General features: G+C 39.9%; 1 protein-coding gene across 1 annotated transcript in view; it reads left to right on the top strand.

Annotated features, from left to right (window-relative positions):
- NPSR1 (neuropeptide S receptor 1) overlaps positions 1-15355 on the top strand; it is a 202997-nt gene that overhangs the window by 44612 nt on the left and 143030 nt on the right. The window lies entirely within an intron of this gene.

The following is a 15355-nucleotide window of genomic DNA, read 5'->3' as shown; positions in this document are numbered from 1 at the left end:
AGAGAGAAAACGTATTTTTTGGCACACATTCAAATCATTTCCTTTTTCTGGTAGGGCCAAATCTTCTCATATTGGGAAAGGAAATTAGCTTTGCTTCAAAGCACTTTCTGAAGAGCAATTTACTAATGAACTTAGGAATACTCTGCCCTCAAAACCCTCATGCAGAGAAACTTGAGACGTTCAGCAAGGGAGGTGAGGCCAGGAGTGTTGAAGGGTCCAGGTCCATCTGCGGAGTTCACTGCCACTTTCCTGTGTGGATTTCAGTCCTTATTTTCCTGGATTTTGAGTTGCATTCTCAATATATTATTTTTATTTTTATTCATAGTGAAAATATTGAAGACTGAATTTTTTCTGAATTCATACATTTTATATGACATGTTTTTATTTTCTGTTGAATATTTTACTGTTGAAGTAGTTCCTCTTTCACACAAAAAACTAATAGTTTTTGCTGTCTTTGTTTAATTTCTAGAGGACCTTTTCTTTAATATTTTGTAATTCACATTTGATTTTATTGCCTTGTAGTCAAGGACTATTTCTGAAAGGACTTCTGCTCTTTGGAACTTATTAAGAGTGTCTTTGAGGTTTAATATGTAATTATTATCTTAAAAATATTTAATGTATACTAAAATGTAAGACATAATTTATGCTGTGGAATTAAGCAAAGACCATTCAAATGAGAAGAAGCTATGGCTATTTACTCAGTTTGGGAGTCAGCCCACAGTTTCTTGTGTTGACAGAGACTCAAAAGGCAGGCTGAGTGGGAAAATTTCACAAGGGGGAAAAAAAGGCGGGGCCTCAGCTGTGCCCTGATTGGAGGCTGCTGGCCTGGGGAAGTTGACCTGAAGCACAGCATCTTACTTGATTGCTTAAGGTTGCATATTTACCTTTCTCCTATTGGTCCTAAATCAGAAGCAAGGGAAACAATTAAAGGAGCTATCAGTTATGAATCAAGTTCTGGGTTTGTTGGGCTAATTGCTATTGTGGTATTGTTTGGCTTCCTGAGCTGGTTGCTGCAGGTTGTGGATAAGAGTTCTATTTTATGTATACGGTCTGGCCATTGTCTATATGTTCAGTCTCTCAATGCATTATTTGTACTTATTCTTTTGAATTTGCCTTTACTAATTATGGTCTCTATATTGTCTTTTTTAAATATATTTTTTGCCTGTTTAACTAAAAGTGCTATTAAAAACTTTCACAGTTTTGGTTGGACGTGGTGGCTCATGCTTGTAATCCCAGCACTTTGGGAGGCTGAGGTGGGCAGATCACTGGAGGTCAGGAGTTCAAGACCAGCCTGGCCAATATGGTGAAACCCCATCTCTGTTAAAAACATAAAAATCAGCTGGGCATGATGGTGCACACCTGTAATAGCAGCTACTCGGGAGGCTGAGGTGGGAGGATCACTTGAACCCAAGCGGTGGAGGTTGCAGTGAGCAGGGATCATGCCACTGCACTCCTGCACTCCAGCCTAGGCAGCAGAACGAGACTCCATGTCAAAAAAAAGAAAAAGAAAAAAAAGAAAAAAAAAAACCTTTCACACTTTCTCTCATCTTTTAGTATTTTTTATCAATGTTTGTCTTACACATTTCAGTGGTTTATTATTTGGTTCCTAAAGGCTCCTGATTAGCATATCTTTAATGCATGTTTGTGTATGTATGTTGATCTTTCTCTCTCTCATATGCACACATAAGTCTTTTCATTTATTAGTTTTGCTTTAAATTTTGCTAATGTGATATTAATATTGTGTTTGTCTATCTTCTTTTTATTGCAGTTGTTTGCCAAGCACTAAACTAAGCATTTTAAATAATATCTCATTTTTGTAACTGTTTTGGCATTTATCTTCTTCATTGTGACTTTACCTGAAATAATTATCACTATGTATTTCTATATTTGAGTGTTTCAATAGTTATCAAGAGTTTGTTTCCCCATTCTTGGTTCCTGTGTTTTGACACAGCTTTCAATTTTCTGTGGTACTTCGGGTAGTATATATTTTTTTTTTTCAAGAAGTCACCTGGATAAGATTCTAAACACCTGGCATTTCTGTAAGAGCCTTTTCCTTCATTCCACAACAATAATGATATAGATGGGTATAGAAATCTTGAATTCATAATTCAAATTTCCATAGATGTTGCTCCATTTAATTCTGGTATTTTATGTTACCAAAAAAAAAAAAAAATTCTAAAGTCAGTCCGAGATTTCTTTCTTGATAGGTTATCGGATTTTGTCTTTTGTTTCTGACTTTTTTTTTAGATTTCATGCTTTCACCAAGTTATGTCTATTTATTGGTCGTCTGTTATATGAGTTCTCTGAGCTGTCATATGCTCTTTTGAACTGCCGATTAATGTGAATTCGTAGATTATTTTCTTTATGTCTTTGAATACAAATTGCCTTCCATTTATTCTAATCTTATCTACAGAACTCTAACTGTTCAATGTTAGTAATTTTGGCCTTTCTGTCATCATTTAAATATCTTGGTCCTATTCTTCTACATGGGAAGAATAATTTATACTTTATTAATCAATAATTTGATTTTGATTCAATGATTAGCAGTGTTAATTCTACTTTTTATTGTTTCTAAAGTATCTTAAAGTTTGCTTTGTCTATGAAAAGTTTTAAAACATTATTTCTTTGTATTATCTGGTGCCTTTTTATTTCTGTCAGCTTCTCGGTGTTTTCCCTCTCACAACCTATCTAATGTCTTATTATCTCATCTTTCACCTTTTATTCCATACCGTCAAATGTCCCCAAAATGCAAAAAGAATGCAAAACATGCACTGTCTAAAATTTCAGTGTTTCTTGAGCTACAGTTTTTTTTTAATGTATATTCTTTTTCTGATATTTTCGTGCTCTTTTTTAACTCAATGCTAGGAAATCTCTCTCTCATATGTTTCACTCATCTACTGAAAGTTTTTAATTGGCTAACATCTGAATAAATGCACATATCTTTTATTTGGATTATTCCTACACTAGTTACACAATGCCATCATTGTTTCCTTCTCCAGGAAGAGCTGGGTCCTGTTCATAGAGAAAATCCGTTTCTCTCAATCAGGAGAAAAACGGCATTGTCCTATCACTATGTGAATAATTCAACTAAAAAGAATAACTTTTATCCCAGTAAAGCTTTTTCTTTCTTAGAAAAATTGAATTTCTTTATATTCAATGCCTTTGCTTCAGAGCACAACATGTGACCTGGGAAAGGCATTTACCCTTGTTAAACCTTCGTTTTCTCATTTCTAAAACGATAAGGGTTATCTCCATGATCTTTAGGAAGCCGGAACCGATCTGGTTCTAATGGTCCTTTGATTCTAATTAGAAATTTCCAACTGCAAAAGTTGAGGGGAATTCTTACATCTTCAGAAGCCTACTAATTAAACAACTTTTGCTGTAATGAGTGTCAGTCACCTTTATGAATCAGCTTGTCACTTAATAATAGAAATATCTGGCTTCTGGCCCATGCAGAAGGAATGTAGACAATAGACCATAGTAACAAGCTGACTTCCGTTCTCCTGTTGTTCCCCTACCTCTCTCAGTTTCCAGAGTCAACTTAGGACAATTCCATACTGTGATTATTTACTCCTTCTTGGCTTTCTTATTTCAATAAACAGTATTAACCACTTACTATGATGAGGCATGGTTCCAGGTGCTAAGGACCCACAGTGTACTTGATTACAAATTATAGCTAAAATAATAAAGCAATAAAAAGGATAATTTTGCTTTCATCATTAAAAGCTCAGTGATAGAGTAAGCCTTAGACTTGATTTGCCTCGCAATGCCGCAGTGGTAGAGAGCAGAGGAGAAGTCTCATCCTAAGCCTTACTCCCAAGGCTGGTTATAGGATGCTGTATTAGTTTGCTAGGACTGCTGTAACAAATACCAAAGACTGGGTGGCTTAAACAACAGAAGTTTACTTTCTCACAGTTCTAGAAGCTAGAAGTCCTCTATCAAAGTGTTGGTTATTTTTATTTTGAGGCCTTTCCCATTGGATTGCAGATGGCTGTCTTGTCCATTTTTTTTTCACATGGCTTTTTCTCTGTCCGTGTCTGTCCTAATCTTCTCTTCTTATGAGGATACCACCAGTTATACTGGATTAGGGCCCACCCAGAATTACCTCATTTTTTTTTCTTCATTATCTCTTTAAAGTCTCTATCTCTAAGTATATCACATTCTGAAGGACTGGAGGTCAGGACTTTAGCATGTGAATTTAGGGGAGACGCAATTCAGCCCATAACAAATGCCTGCTAGTAACTCATGGGAACTCTCATCCACATGCAAAGAGATAGAATGTGACTTCTACAAGTTTTATTAGAAGTATAGGAAGGAATCCTTCCCAGCAGGGCTTGACAAGCCTGTGCATGTGCCTCACTGACATAACTAAGTTACATGGTCATATTTGAACTAATCCATGGAACAAGACATGCAATTACACTGATGCGCTTAGGCTGAAGTCAAATATCTCACTCCTGAAAATTCAGACTTCCCCAAAACACATGGGCTAAGCAGATAAGACGGATACTTCAACTGAAAGCCAGGGTGCTTAACAAAAGCAGGAGAAATAGATGTTGCGGAGGTAATCCCAGCGTGCAATGCAAATGCTATGAGGGAAAATGAGAGAGTCCCAAACATGCTGGAGCTTGTAGTTAGAGGAAGGAAAAATAAGATTTTTCTCAGGGCTTTGGGATTGGGGCACCTGGCAGTCAGTGCCTAGATTCCAAAGCAGGTCAGAAGATGCCTCTTTCCGAGAGTTGGAAACCTTTTGAATATCTTTGAGTATTGAAAACATTTTAACACTCCTGAGAAAAGTAGTATTTGTGAAGTTATACATTTAGCCTATCCCATTCAACTCAGGGGAATGTACACAGATCAAATAAATTGCAATTGTGTTTCCCTCCCTGATATTCACATAGAAAGGTCAGTGGTGAGCACTAACCTTCAGGACCTTTACAGGCATCATTGCTTTCACCTTTGCACCAGCCTTTTGGGGTAAATAATTTTCTAGAAGAGGATAATGAGGCTCAGAGAGGGTAAGTGGCCTCCCCAAGGTCTTCTAGCTGAATTGTAACCAGTTTGATCTGCCTTTTGAATTCTACCATCCTGCCTGTGAGGGAAGAAGGAATAAGGAGTTGCAGGGTCATTTTTCCCCCAAGGGGCTAGAGAGTAACAAGTATCTGTTCAAAACACTTTTGAGAATTTGATGGCCCTTTTACCTTCTCAGGAGTCCCTGGGGGAGGTTACACTTTTAGGATCCCCAAGAATAGAGTGACAAAATACAGCTACCACAATGTGGTCCTGTGCAACTGTGCCCTTGCTCAGCAATGACTGACTCCATTCTGACTGAACTCTGCCAAAAACTCTTAACATTAATAATTATTACCTGTTCCCAATTTTAATAATTAAGAGTTTTACAACTTCCAGTGACTCTTAATTCAGGTTTCTTTGGCTTGCTGTTCTTGGACAATAACAGTATGATCACTGTTACACAGACAGAAGCTAGACATAGTCTATGATAAACTGCTTCCTCCACAATAATCTCACTGCATCCTCCTTAATTCCCAAAGCTTTTGTACAATTTAGTCATTGTTTCAAAATTTGAGGAATCAACATTTGTGTTAAAATGTGTTCTTGTAACATACTTTTGTTGCAGAGCCAATTCATGATACTCCAAACTCATATACCCAACTGCTTACCCAACACGTCAAAAATTCCCCTTCTTATGCACTTGCTTCTTCCATCTCAGTTGATGCCAACACATCACAACTTTGTGGTTGCTTAGGACAAACATAAAGTCATCCCAGATCCCTCACTTTCTCTCACACCACACATTCAATTCGTCAAGGAATCAATTGACCTTAAGAAATTCCTCTGAAACCCAAAGACTCCTTGCCATCTCTATTGTTTCTACTCTGGTCTAAGTGATCATCCTCTCTTGCTTGGATGACTTAGATATCCTCCTAACAGGTCTTTCTCCTGCTATATTTGTCTACTTACAGTCTAAGCAAGAGTAGCAAACTATGACTCACAAGCCAAATCTGGTCAGCTGCCTGTTTTTGTAAATAAAGTTTTATTGGAATAGCAGGCTCATTTGTTTATGTATTGTATATAGCTGCTTTCGTGCTAACATGGCAGAATTGAATTTATGTGGCATAGATTTTATGGCCTGCAAGGCCTAGAATATTTACTGTCTGACCCTTTAAAGAAAAAGTTTGCTGGCAGGGGGCGGTGGCTCTCACCTGTAATGCTAGCACTGTGGGAGGCTGAAGAGGGTGGATCACTTGAGGTCAGCAGCTCAAGACCAGCCAGGCCAACATGGTGAAATCCCATCTCTAAAAATGTAAAAAAGTTAGCCAAGGGTGGTGACAGGCACCTGTAGTCCCAGCTACTCAAGAGGCTGAGGCTTGAACTGGGGAGGCTGAGATTGCAGTGAGCCACGATCGCACCACTGCACTCCAGTCTGGGTTACAGAGCGAGACTCCATCTAAAAAAGAAAAGAAAAGAAAAGTTTGCTAACCTATGGACGATTCTCAACTCAGCAACTTGATAGGTCCTTTCAAGGTGAAAATCAGATCAGGTCATGTCTCTGCCCACATTCCTCCTATGACTCTTCATTCTAGTCAGAGTAAAATCCAAAGGCTTGCCAAGGCCTTCAAGGCTACATGATCTGGCTTTGCTTTTGCCTCTTCTGCTATGCTCCCCGTCATGCACTCTGTTCCCGTCCAGTGGATTCCTCACCGTTCTTCCCACATGCCAAGCACATTTCTACTCAGGGCCTTTGCATGTGCTGTTCCTTCTGCCTGGAGAGCTCTTTCTCCAGATAATCTGTATGGCTAACTCCCTCGTGTCCTTCAAATCTTTCTTCAAATGTCAGTTTCTTATGGAGCTTTCTGTGACCAACCTGATGAATACAGCCCACCAGTCCCAGACCACAGTGTTCCTGACTTCCTTTACTCTGCTTCACTTTTCCCTTTTTCACAGCAATTGTCACATTCTATTCTACTATAACTTACTTATTTATTGAGTTTACCATTGATTGTTTGCCTAGCCTCCCTATAAGACAGGGATCTTTGTTTTGTTCTCCAAGAACTTAGAACAGTAGTTATTCAATTAATATTTGCTGAAGCAATGAATGAACCAAATTAATGAATGAAAGATGAATATAAAATATTTATAGGTCCTAACACTCTATGAAGCAGTATGAGAGAATATCCACCAAAAAAAAAAAAAAAAAGGTGACATGTTCCTTTACACCAAGAATTTTTTTATCACATATACAGTTAAAGGAATTCGGGAACAGTATATTGACATATAATTAGGATTAAAGCATATATAGAATGTACAAAGCAGATTTCAGTAAAAGACAGCAAAGGAGAACAGAGTGGTTCAGGAAGACTATGAAACACCATGAATCCTTCCCAGAAAAATGAAAAGAATGAAGCAGATAGGAAGTTAAATCTTCTAAATACGGAATATAGGATATAGTAAATGTAATATACATATTCTATGATATATAATATGTGAAAATATAATGTTATATAATGATATACATGTGTTTATCTGTATCTCATCTGTATGTATGACATAATATATAGATATATAGTATATATATATTTTATAATATATACATATTTTATACAGATACCTATATATTTATGCACATATAGAGACACAGATATATAAAATTCAAAGGTGTTAACACTCTGAATTTTTTTTATAAAAAGAAAAATGTTATGAAATTAGGTAGCTACTACTGGCCAATAGAGAGGCACTTAATCAGGTCACTAATGTGATATTCTGTCCTGTGAGCCAATTATACGTCATCTGGCTTCACCATGATCATATATTCATTCATTCAACAGCGAAAACTCCGAGCATCTTCTATGCATCAAGCTTGTGCTAAATGCCAGAGATCCACTGGTGAGCAGAAACAAAAGTTCTCCTGCCCTATGGAGCCTAAGTCTATTGGGGATAACAGAGATTAAACCCACACTGGTCAAAGAGGGTGCAAGGGGTCTCCAAGACCAGTCACATCTTCTTGCTCTGATTCTATAATCATGAAGCAATCTTCCAATGATGACTGCAGTCTCTCAAACACACTGTTATCAGGAAACTGTGGGTTTTGGGAAATGGGGGTAGATAGGAGGGCCTAATTAGAAACTAGTTTCTACACCTGCTGTGCTGGGCCAAGAACTAAGCCATGGGCCCTGGCAGATTCCCCATGGGACAGCCACTCTGTAGGTCTCTACATAGTTTGTCCCCAGCCCAGCACAGCAGGTATAGAAAGCCAATCTGTAGGTCTTCTACAGACCCAGTTGGAGTCTGCCAGTGACCAGTACAGACATGAGATTTGGAAGATAGATGAGGAGAAACCATTATTCTCCTGTAGCAGGGATAACAGAACATGAGCAGATGGCAAACATGAGATTATCAGCACTTTCTGGGCTAGTTCCTGGAAATAAGCTGATTTCCTGCTGCTTCCAAAAATTCTTAAAGGTTTCAGACTCCTGGGCAAGCTCCTGCAAAACACTGGTTTTGGTGCTGCAAGCACCTGCAGTAGCTCTCTAGCCATCCAGGTACTTGTTGACCTTAGGAACTCAAGCCATAGCTTCCACGATTTTCACTCCCTGATCCCTCTTCAGTCTCAAATTGCTGTATCCAAACCCTTCCTGCTTGCAATACCTTAGAAAGGCCAGCTTCTGACCAAATCTGACAAGTTGGGTAGGTTTGTAGAGGAAGAGTTATTGGATTATTCCCAATTCTTTTAATCCTCACTCAAAGCTCCTAATACCAAAGCTACAGTGGCCTCCCTTTAGGGAAGAAAGCAGAGGAAAGGAGCAGAGGAATTATTTTCTGTGAATTACCTGTTTCTAAATTCTACTATTAGTGACTAAACTGCCATTTGCACTTCCTGTATTCCGGTTTTAGCAAGAGCTAAAAGAGTTTCAAATAACTTAAATTGTATTCTAAGAAGAGAATTTAGAAAGGCCTTTCCAGAATAGATGAATCTTAAATGATGGGTAGGTTTCCCAAAGAGATAGGTGGAGAAGCCATTCTAACCTAGAAAACAGGATGCCTAGAAGTATGCGGTGTTTTCAGAAAACAGCAGACACAGGCTTCCTTGGCTAGAGAACAAAGACTTCATACAGGAGCAGGTTCATAAATATAAGCACAAGAGCGCTTTATAGCATTCGAGTCTAGTGATTTTCAATTATTCTGCCTATAAGCATCAACTGCAAGAATAGTTAAAATTCTGTTGAGGAGAAGAAATAAGTTTCCTGCTGTGCCAGAAACCCTTAAGAAAAAGCAAAGGAATTTCACAGAGCTGAAGATCAAGCACCTGAGAAACAAGTTTGCCTCAAGAGATGCTTCCAAAGGCAAGGAGGAAGCTTACTGATGAAAAAGCGAAACACTATCCCAAGGAGTACAGGCAGATGGACAGAACTGAAATTCAAATGGCTACGATGGCAAAAAAAAAAAAAAAAAAAAAAAAAAAAAGCTGACCACTTCTATGTACCTGCAGAACCCAGATTGGCATTTGTCATCAGGATCAGAGATATCAATGGTGTGAGCCCAAAGGTCCAAAAGGTGCTGTAGCTTCTTCGCCTTTGTCAGATCTTCAATGGAAGCTTTGTTAAGCTCAACAAGGTTTCGATTAGCATGCTGAAGATTGTAGAACCATATATTGCACGAGGGTACCCAAACCTGAAGTCATTAAATGAACTAATCTACAAGCATTGGTATGGCAAGATCAATAAGAAGCGAACTGCCCTGATAGACACCACTTTGATTGCTTGATCTGGCTTCATCTGCATGGAGGATCTGATTCATGAAATTTGTACTGCTGGAAAACACTTCAAAGAAGCAAATAACTTCCCGTACTCCTTCAAATTATCCTCTCCATCAGATGGAATGAAGAGAAAGACCACTCATTTTGTAGAGGTGGAGATGTTGGCAACAGGGAAGACCAGATTAATGGGCTCATTAGAAGGATAAAATAAGGTGTCTGCCATGACTATTTTTGTTATCCTCTCAGTTAATAAACAGTGACTGCTTTCAATTTGTAAAAAAAAAAAAAAATAGTTAAAATACACCTGCACACTCACACCAAAGGTTCTGATTTAATTGGTATGAAGCCAAACCAAGACATTAGTACGTTTCCAGAGCTTCCCAGGTGATCGTAATTTGCAGCCAGTGCTGAGAAACACTGAGATGATACACATAAAATGCCTACCCCAGAGCCTGATCAAGAAATGTTAGCTGTTGCTCTCTGCTGTCATTGCTCGGGTGGTTGAGACTTGGGCCCAGGCTTCCTAGGGGAGTGTTCCTCCCATTGCCCCACAGTCCCCTGGAAGTGGTGGAAAAGGAGACACTATAGCAGCACTTCTCAGCACTGGCTACACATTTGAATCAACAGAGGAGCTTTGCAAAGGTTTGCAAAAGATGTCTGGATCTGTCTCTCACCAATTAGAATCTCTGGAGGTGGGACCCAGGTATCCCCATTATTTACTTTCCCCATTAATTATTCCACAAATATCTTCATATGATCTGATCCCTATTTCCCCATAATTATTTATTAGCATTTCTCTTTGCCATTTCGGTGTTCACAATCTGCTTTGTATTAAAGCTGCTTGTTTATGTTCTCTCTCCTACTGCGAACCACTGCAGATCAAGGACTGGGTTTGTTTTGTTTTGTTTTAGTTTTTATACAATCGCTTTCCCCTTGCACTCAGCATACAGCAGAGCTCTAATACATGGTATATACTTACATAATATTCATTTAGTTAATCGTCAGAGACCACAGATACTCAACTATAAGACTTTCTTGCCTTCTCCACTCTACTTTTCCATTTTTCATGTTTTCTTTGTTGTTGTGCTTTTTTATGCCTTCTTCTCACTGTAGCCAAAGTTATTTTATTCAAAATTCAAATTAATTTAATTATGGAAGCTGGGTAATTGGCTTAATAATATAGACACAGTGGTGCAATGAGCATGCATTTAGTTATAATGTTCCATCTACTTTTCTGTTGTTTGAAGGCATCCACAATTTATAAAGTACCTGGTGATTCAAAAATCAAGAACCACTGTTCTAGGAGTAGGTTGAGGCCAGTCTATGGAATCTTCTAACACCCAGGAGCAGGAGTTGGAACGGAATAAATTAGAGCACTGGGTCAGCCCTGATATCTTTGACCAGAGGAACAACCTAAACAGAGAGGTATTTAAGCTTATAAGTCTAAATAAAAGTTGGGTATTTAAAAAAGGATACTTAATTACTTCTGAGAAAAAAAAATCCTTTATTCATTTCTCAATGGGCTTCTAATAATCATCTTAGCTCTGTCTGCAGTTTCCTTTCTTCCATAATTATTTTTCTCTCCATTTTCTTGCCATGGTAGCCACGTGCTCATTTGAGTATCTCTCAAAAGGCTTCATTTCATTATGTTAATTCTCTCACTGAATGGTACAGCTTGAATTTCCTTCTGCTAGTTTTATTAAAATCTAAATGGGGGGAAAAAAGCCCTCTACATTATCTAGGCGATCCATGTGAGCTGTCCAGCTCCATTAGCTGTTGTCTGTTAGAGGTGGATTACAAGCAGGTGTAATCTTAAGGACACCGCCCTTCCGTGGTTGTTGAGAAGGAACACAGACTGGGCAAAACGGGTAGTGTTCTGATAAGGAGCCACCATCCCTGGTTCCTACAGCAAACAGAATTTCAATTGTCAGATCTGTCCTGGAGGAACAATAGAATACAACTGTGAATTAAATAATTTAGAAACCAAGGACATAATCTCACTTTTCTAAATGAGTTTGCCTCTTTTAGTTTTGCCAGCACAGTCCTATGATGTAGGGGGAAAATGCCCAAAAATATTCTAGAAAAAAACATTGAGAATTCAAGTTAAAATGTCAGATGGAGCAGCCTCTAGAATTTCTCCTTTGTAGACCATCAGTAACCTCACTCAAAATTAGAAATTTATTATTTATAAATAGTAATATTATTACGTATATTTTAAATATTAATGGTTTAGGTCAAAGGCAGAAGGTGAAATTTCTAGGTGTCAGAAATGAAGGGCAAATCTTTAGTGGGAAGGCTGTGGGAGTTGAAGCTCTGCAGAGCACAGTGGGGATCCAGATGTAATATTTAGAGGCTGGTGTTTTCACTCTCCTGTGCAGAAGTCAAGGCTCCAACTCCAAAGCATGGAACTAGGCTTCCCAAATAAGCCTATTGCTGGCAAAGCTCTGCACAGTCCATGGCTGGGAAATGGGAAATCTGGAAAACTAACCATCTGACCTAAGCCCATCCCAGGCCTGTCCTGGGTCCCTCCAGAAATTTCAAGAAACAGGATCTCAAACCCACAGGGCACTATGTGCCAGGCACCATGCCCACTGGACACATCCAGGGAACATTATTAACATGAACATGTGTCCCTGTTCCGGTCGTTGATTGCTGTGTAACAAACCATCCCAAATATTAGTGGCTTAAAACATCAGTTTATTGCCTCTCATGTTTCTGAAGGTCAAGAATTCAAGTGGGATACAGTGAGGCAGCTCATCTTTTCTCCATGCTGTCTGAGACTCAGCCAGAAATGGCTTGACTGGCACTGCTGGCACGTTGGTGCCAGCTGTCTGCTGGAAGTCTGGCAAAGATCGCCAAGTAAGTTCCCCAGTTCCTCCTCACTTGAGCCTCTCCAGAACTCCCTGGTTGGTGCTACCTAGGTTCCAAGAGGACCAGGTGAAAACTGCAAGGATTCCTATGACCCCAGTTCTGAAATTATGAAATGTCCATTTGCCGCATTCCATTGGTCAAGCATGAGTCCCAGCTCCAGCCAGGGTTCAAGGAGAGGGGACCACACAAGAGTGTGAATAATATGAAACATGGCTCACTGGGGGCCATCTTTGGAGACTAGTGACCACATGTCTGGAATTGTGCAATGGGCCAGTACTTGGCTGTGGTTGTAGAAATCCCACTGTAAAGCCTAAATAGAAACACAAGTTAAGAATAAGTCAACCCAATGGTGCACTTAAGAAGTGACCATAAAACTCTCCTGTAGAGGGACTTTCACATATTAGAGCATCTACAAGGCTCCCTCGGTTTCCAAAGATGATAGATCTCCTGGAAGATGAACTTGAGGAGAAGGTAAGTGCCCACTACCAGAGCTGGGCTGTGAGCTCCAAGCTGGGCTCACGTACCTAGTGAGGGTCCATAGGTTACTCATCCTAGACCCAGTCAATTGCCCCTGAGCCACCTCAGAAGTGAAGCAGAGCCAGGGTCAGGGCTAGGTGGGTAGGTGGGCTGCCCCGGACTTTAGCTGTGCATTGAGAAGTGCCATAGAAACCAGGAACCAAATGAATGAAGATTTGCTGTTATTTGGAAGGATGTAAGATCACAAGCATATCTATAAGAAATTGTACTAGGATTACAAATCTCCCATCTCAGCCCTGCACAGTGATCTCTGGAAAGAAACACCACCCCACATCCCAGGCCAGTACACTTCACAGTAATGATGTGTGCCCAGATTAACACAAAAGACAAGTTCCATTATACTCCCTCTATCTGAAGGAGGATTAATTGAGCACACCTAATGTGAGAAAGAGCATGAGAGGAGCCCGGCTGTCGGAGCAGGCATTCTGCACTGTGGCAGGTTCTGCTCTGTCTAGCTGAGGCTTCTGAATACAGCAGAGATAGGATGGCCTCATAATTTGGGTTGCTTGAAAGGCAGAGAAAGAAAAGTGACCTAGTTTAGTAAAATCAGAAAACTCAAATATGGAAAGGCTATGCTATCCCAAGCCAGCATTGCTCTTGAACTAAGCAGATGAGAATATGAGTCCAGAAAGTTTTTCTCCCAAAGAAATTCTCTTTTTGACAGCCAATGAGGCCCAAGTGGTTTACAAAGTAGCCCAAGCGGCAAAACATTTGAGTTAGAAAACCCTCACATGCTTGGCACCTCTACCAAGGAATTGTCAGTCAGTCCTACAGAACCTTCTGTCTGGCCTTATCTTAAACTTGTGGCAGAAGTAATGTCACATGTTCACAATATCCCATGGATGGGGTCATGTGATGTGTTCAGGCCAATGAAATGTGAGTTGAAGGGACTATGTCACCCCCAGACTGAGACTGTGAAAAGCCCCTATTAGATAGTTGTCTCTCTGCTTTGAGCTGTATGGAGACCACGTGTTGAGATGGTAGAGTCCTCAGACCAAAGCAGCCCTGAATACAAAATAGCTGCATTTGGAGCTTGTGTGCTACTGCAGGTATCATAAGCCTCATCTATTTTGTTACTCCAAAGATGTGCTGGGTTCATCTTTGTGGCTAGCCCAGGGACACCATGATGCTCAGGCTACCACATGGGAGGGTAATCCGTGAAGAGCAGCACCTGGATGGTGAATAGCACTTGGGAAGCTGAACCTCTATGTTCAGCTTGGAAGTAGTTAGCAGATGGAGTTCTAGGATGTACTACTATGGGAAGAAAGTCAAGGGAAGACGAAAGTCGGAATGAGGGAGATGGTATTGGTTACATTCAAAGAAGGAAGGATAAAAGGCTTGGGGAAAGAGTGGAAAGAGGGTGGCCTCAAGAGCTGAGACCACCAGGATGTACAATAAATTATGCTTGGGATGAGCCCAGGACTCAGTATGCAAATGGGCAATCTATGCCTTGGTTCCCACTTATTGGAAAACACATCTGAGATGAAAAGCATGCTCTAAACTCTGTCGCTGGAGAGTCTTGCCGCTTGGACCACGAGATGACTGTAACAAAAGCACTGCCATTCATCTTCCAAAAGAGGAAATGAACAGACATATAATTATTAGCCCATAAAATGATAGCAAATAACACAGCCCTCCAGACACTATACTTGGTACCAGGGAAAAATTTGAGCATTATTGGGAAATCACTGCCTTCCGACTTCAACTTTGACTTAAGAAGAGCAGAAGAGTGTACATATTGGGAGCAGGATCAAGACACAGACTTTCTGGTTCAAATCCCCGCTCTCCTGCTTTTTATTGGGAGATCTTGCAAGTTAATTGCTTGACTTCTTTTTGCTTCAATTATTTCATCTGTCAAATAGAGACAAAAGCAATTCCTTTTTCATGAGGTCAGTATGAAAATTACAGTGGATCATGAAGAAAGTTCTTAGCACTGTGTCTGATATGTGAGTCCTCAATGAATGATGAATTCATTGAATATGATGATTTTATCAGGACTTTTTAAACCTCTGGCCAGGTATCCCCTCACAATCCTTTATCTCTCCTCCTCCCTAAATGTCCAACACAGGCCACTTCTCCCCTTTCTACACCTGCTGTGCAATTCCTGCCACTTTGGAATGCGAGCATCACAGCTGAAGGGTCCTAATTCCTTTCTCAGCCTCTGGGTATCCC

This window comes from Theropithecus gelada, chromosome 3 (assembly GCF_003255815.1).
Source record: "Theropithecus gelada isolate Dixy chromosome 3, Tgel_1.0, whole genome shotgun sequence".
NCBI classification, from domain to species: Eukaryota; Metazoa; Chordata; class Mammalia; order Primates; family Cercopithecidae; genus Theropithecus; species Theropithecus gelada.
This window is presented reverse-complemented; position numbering and strand designations above follow the sequence as displayed.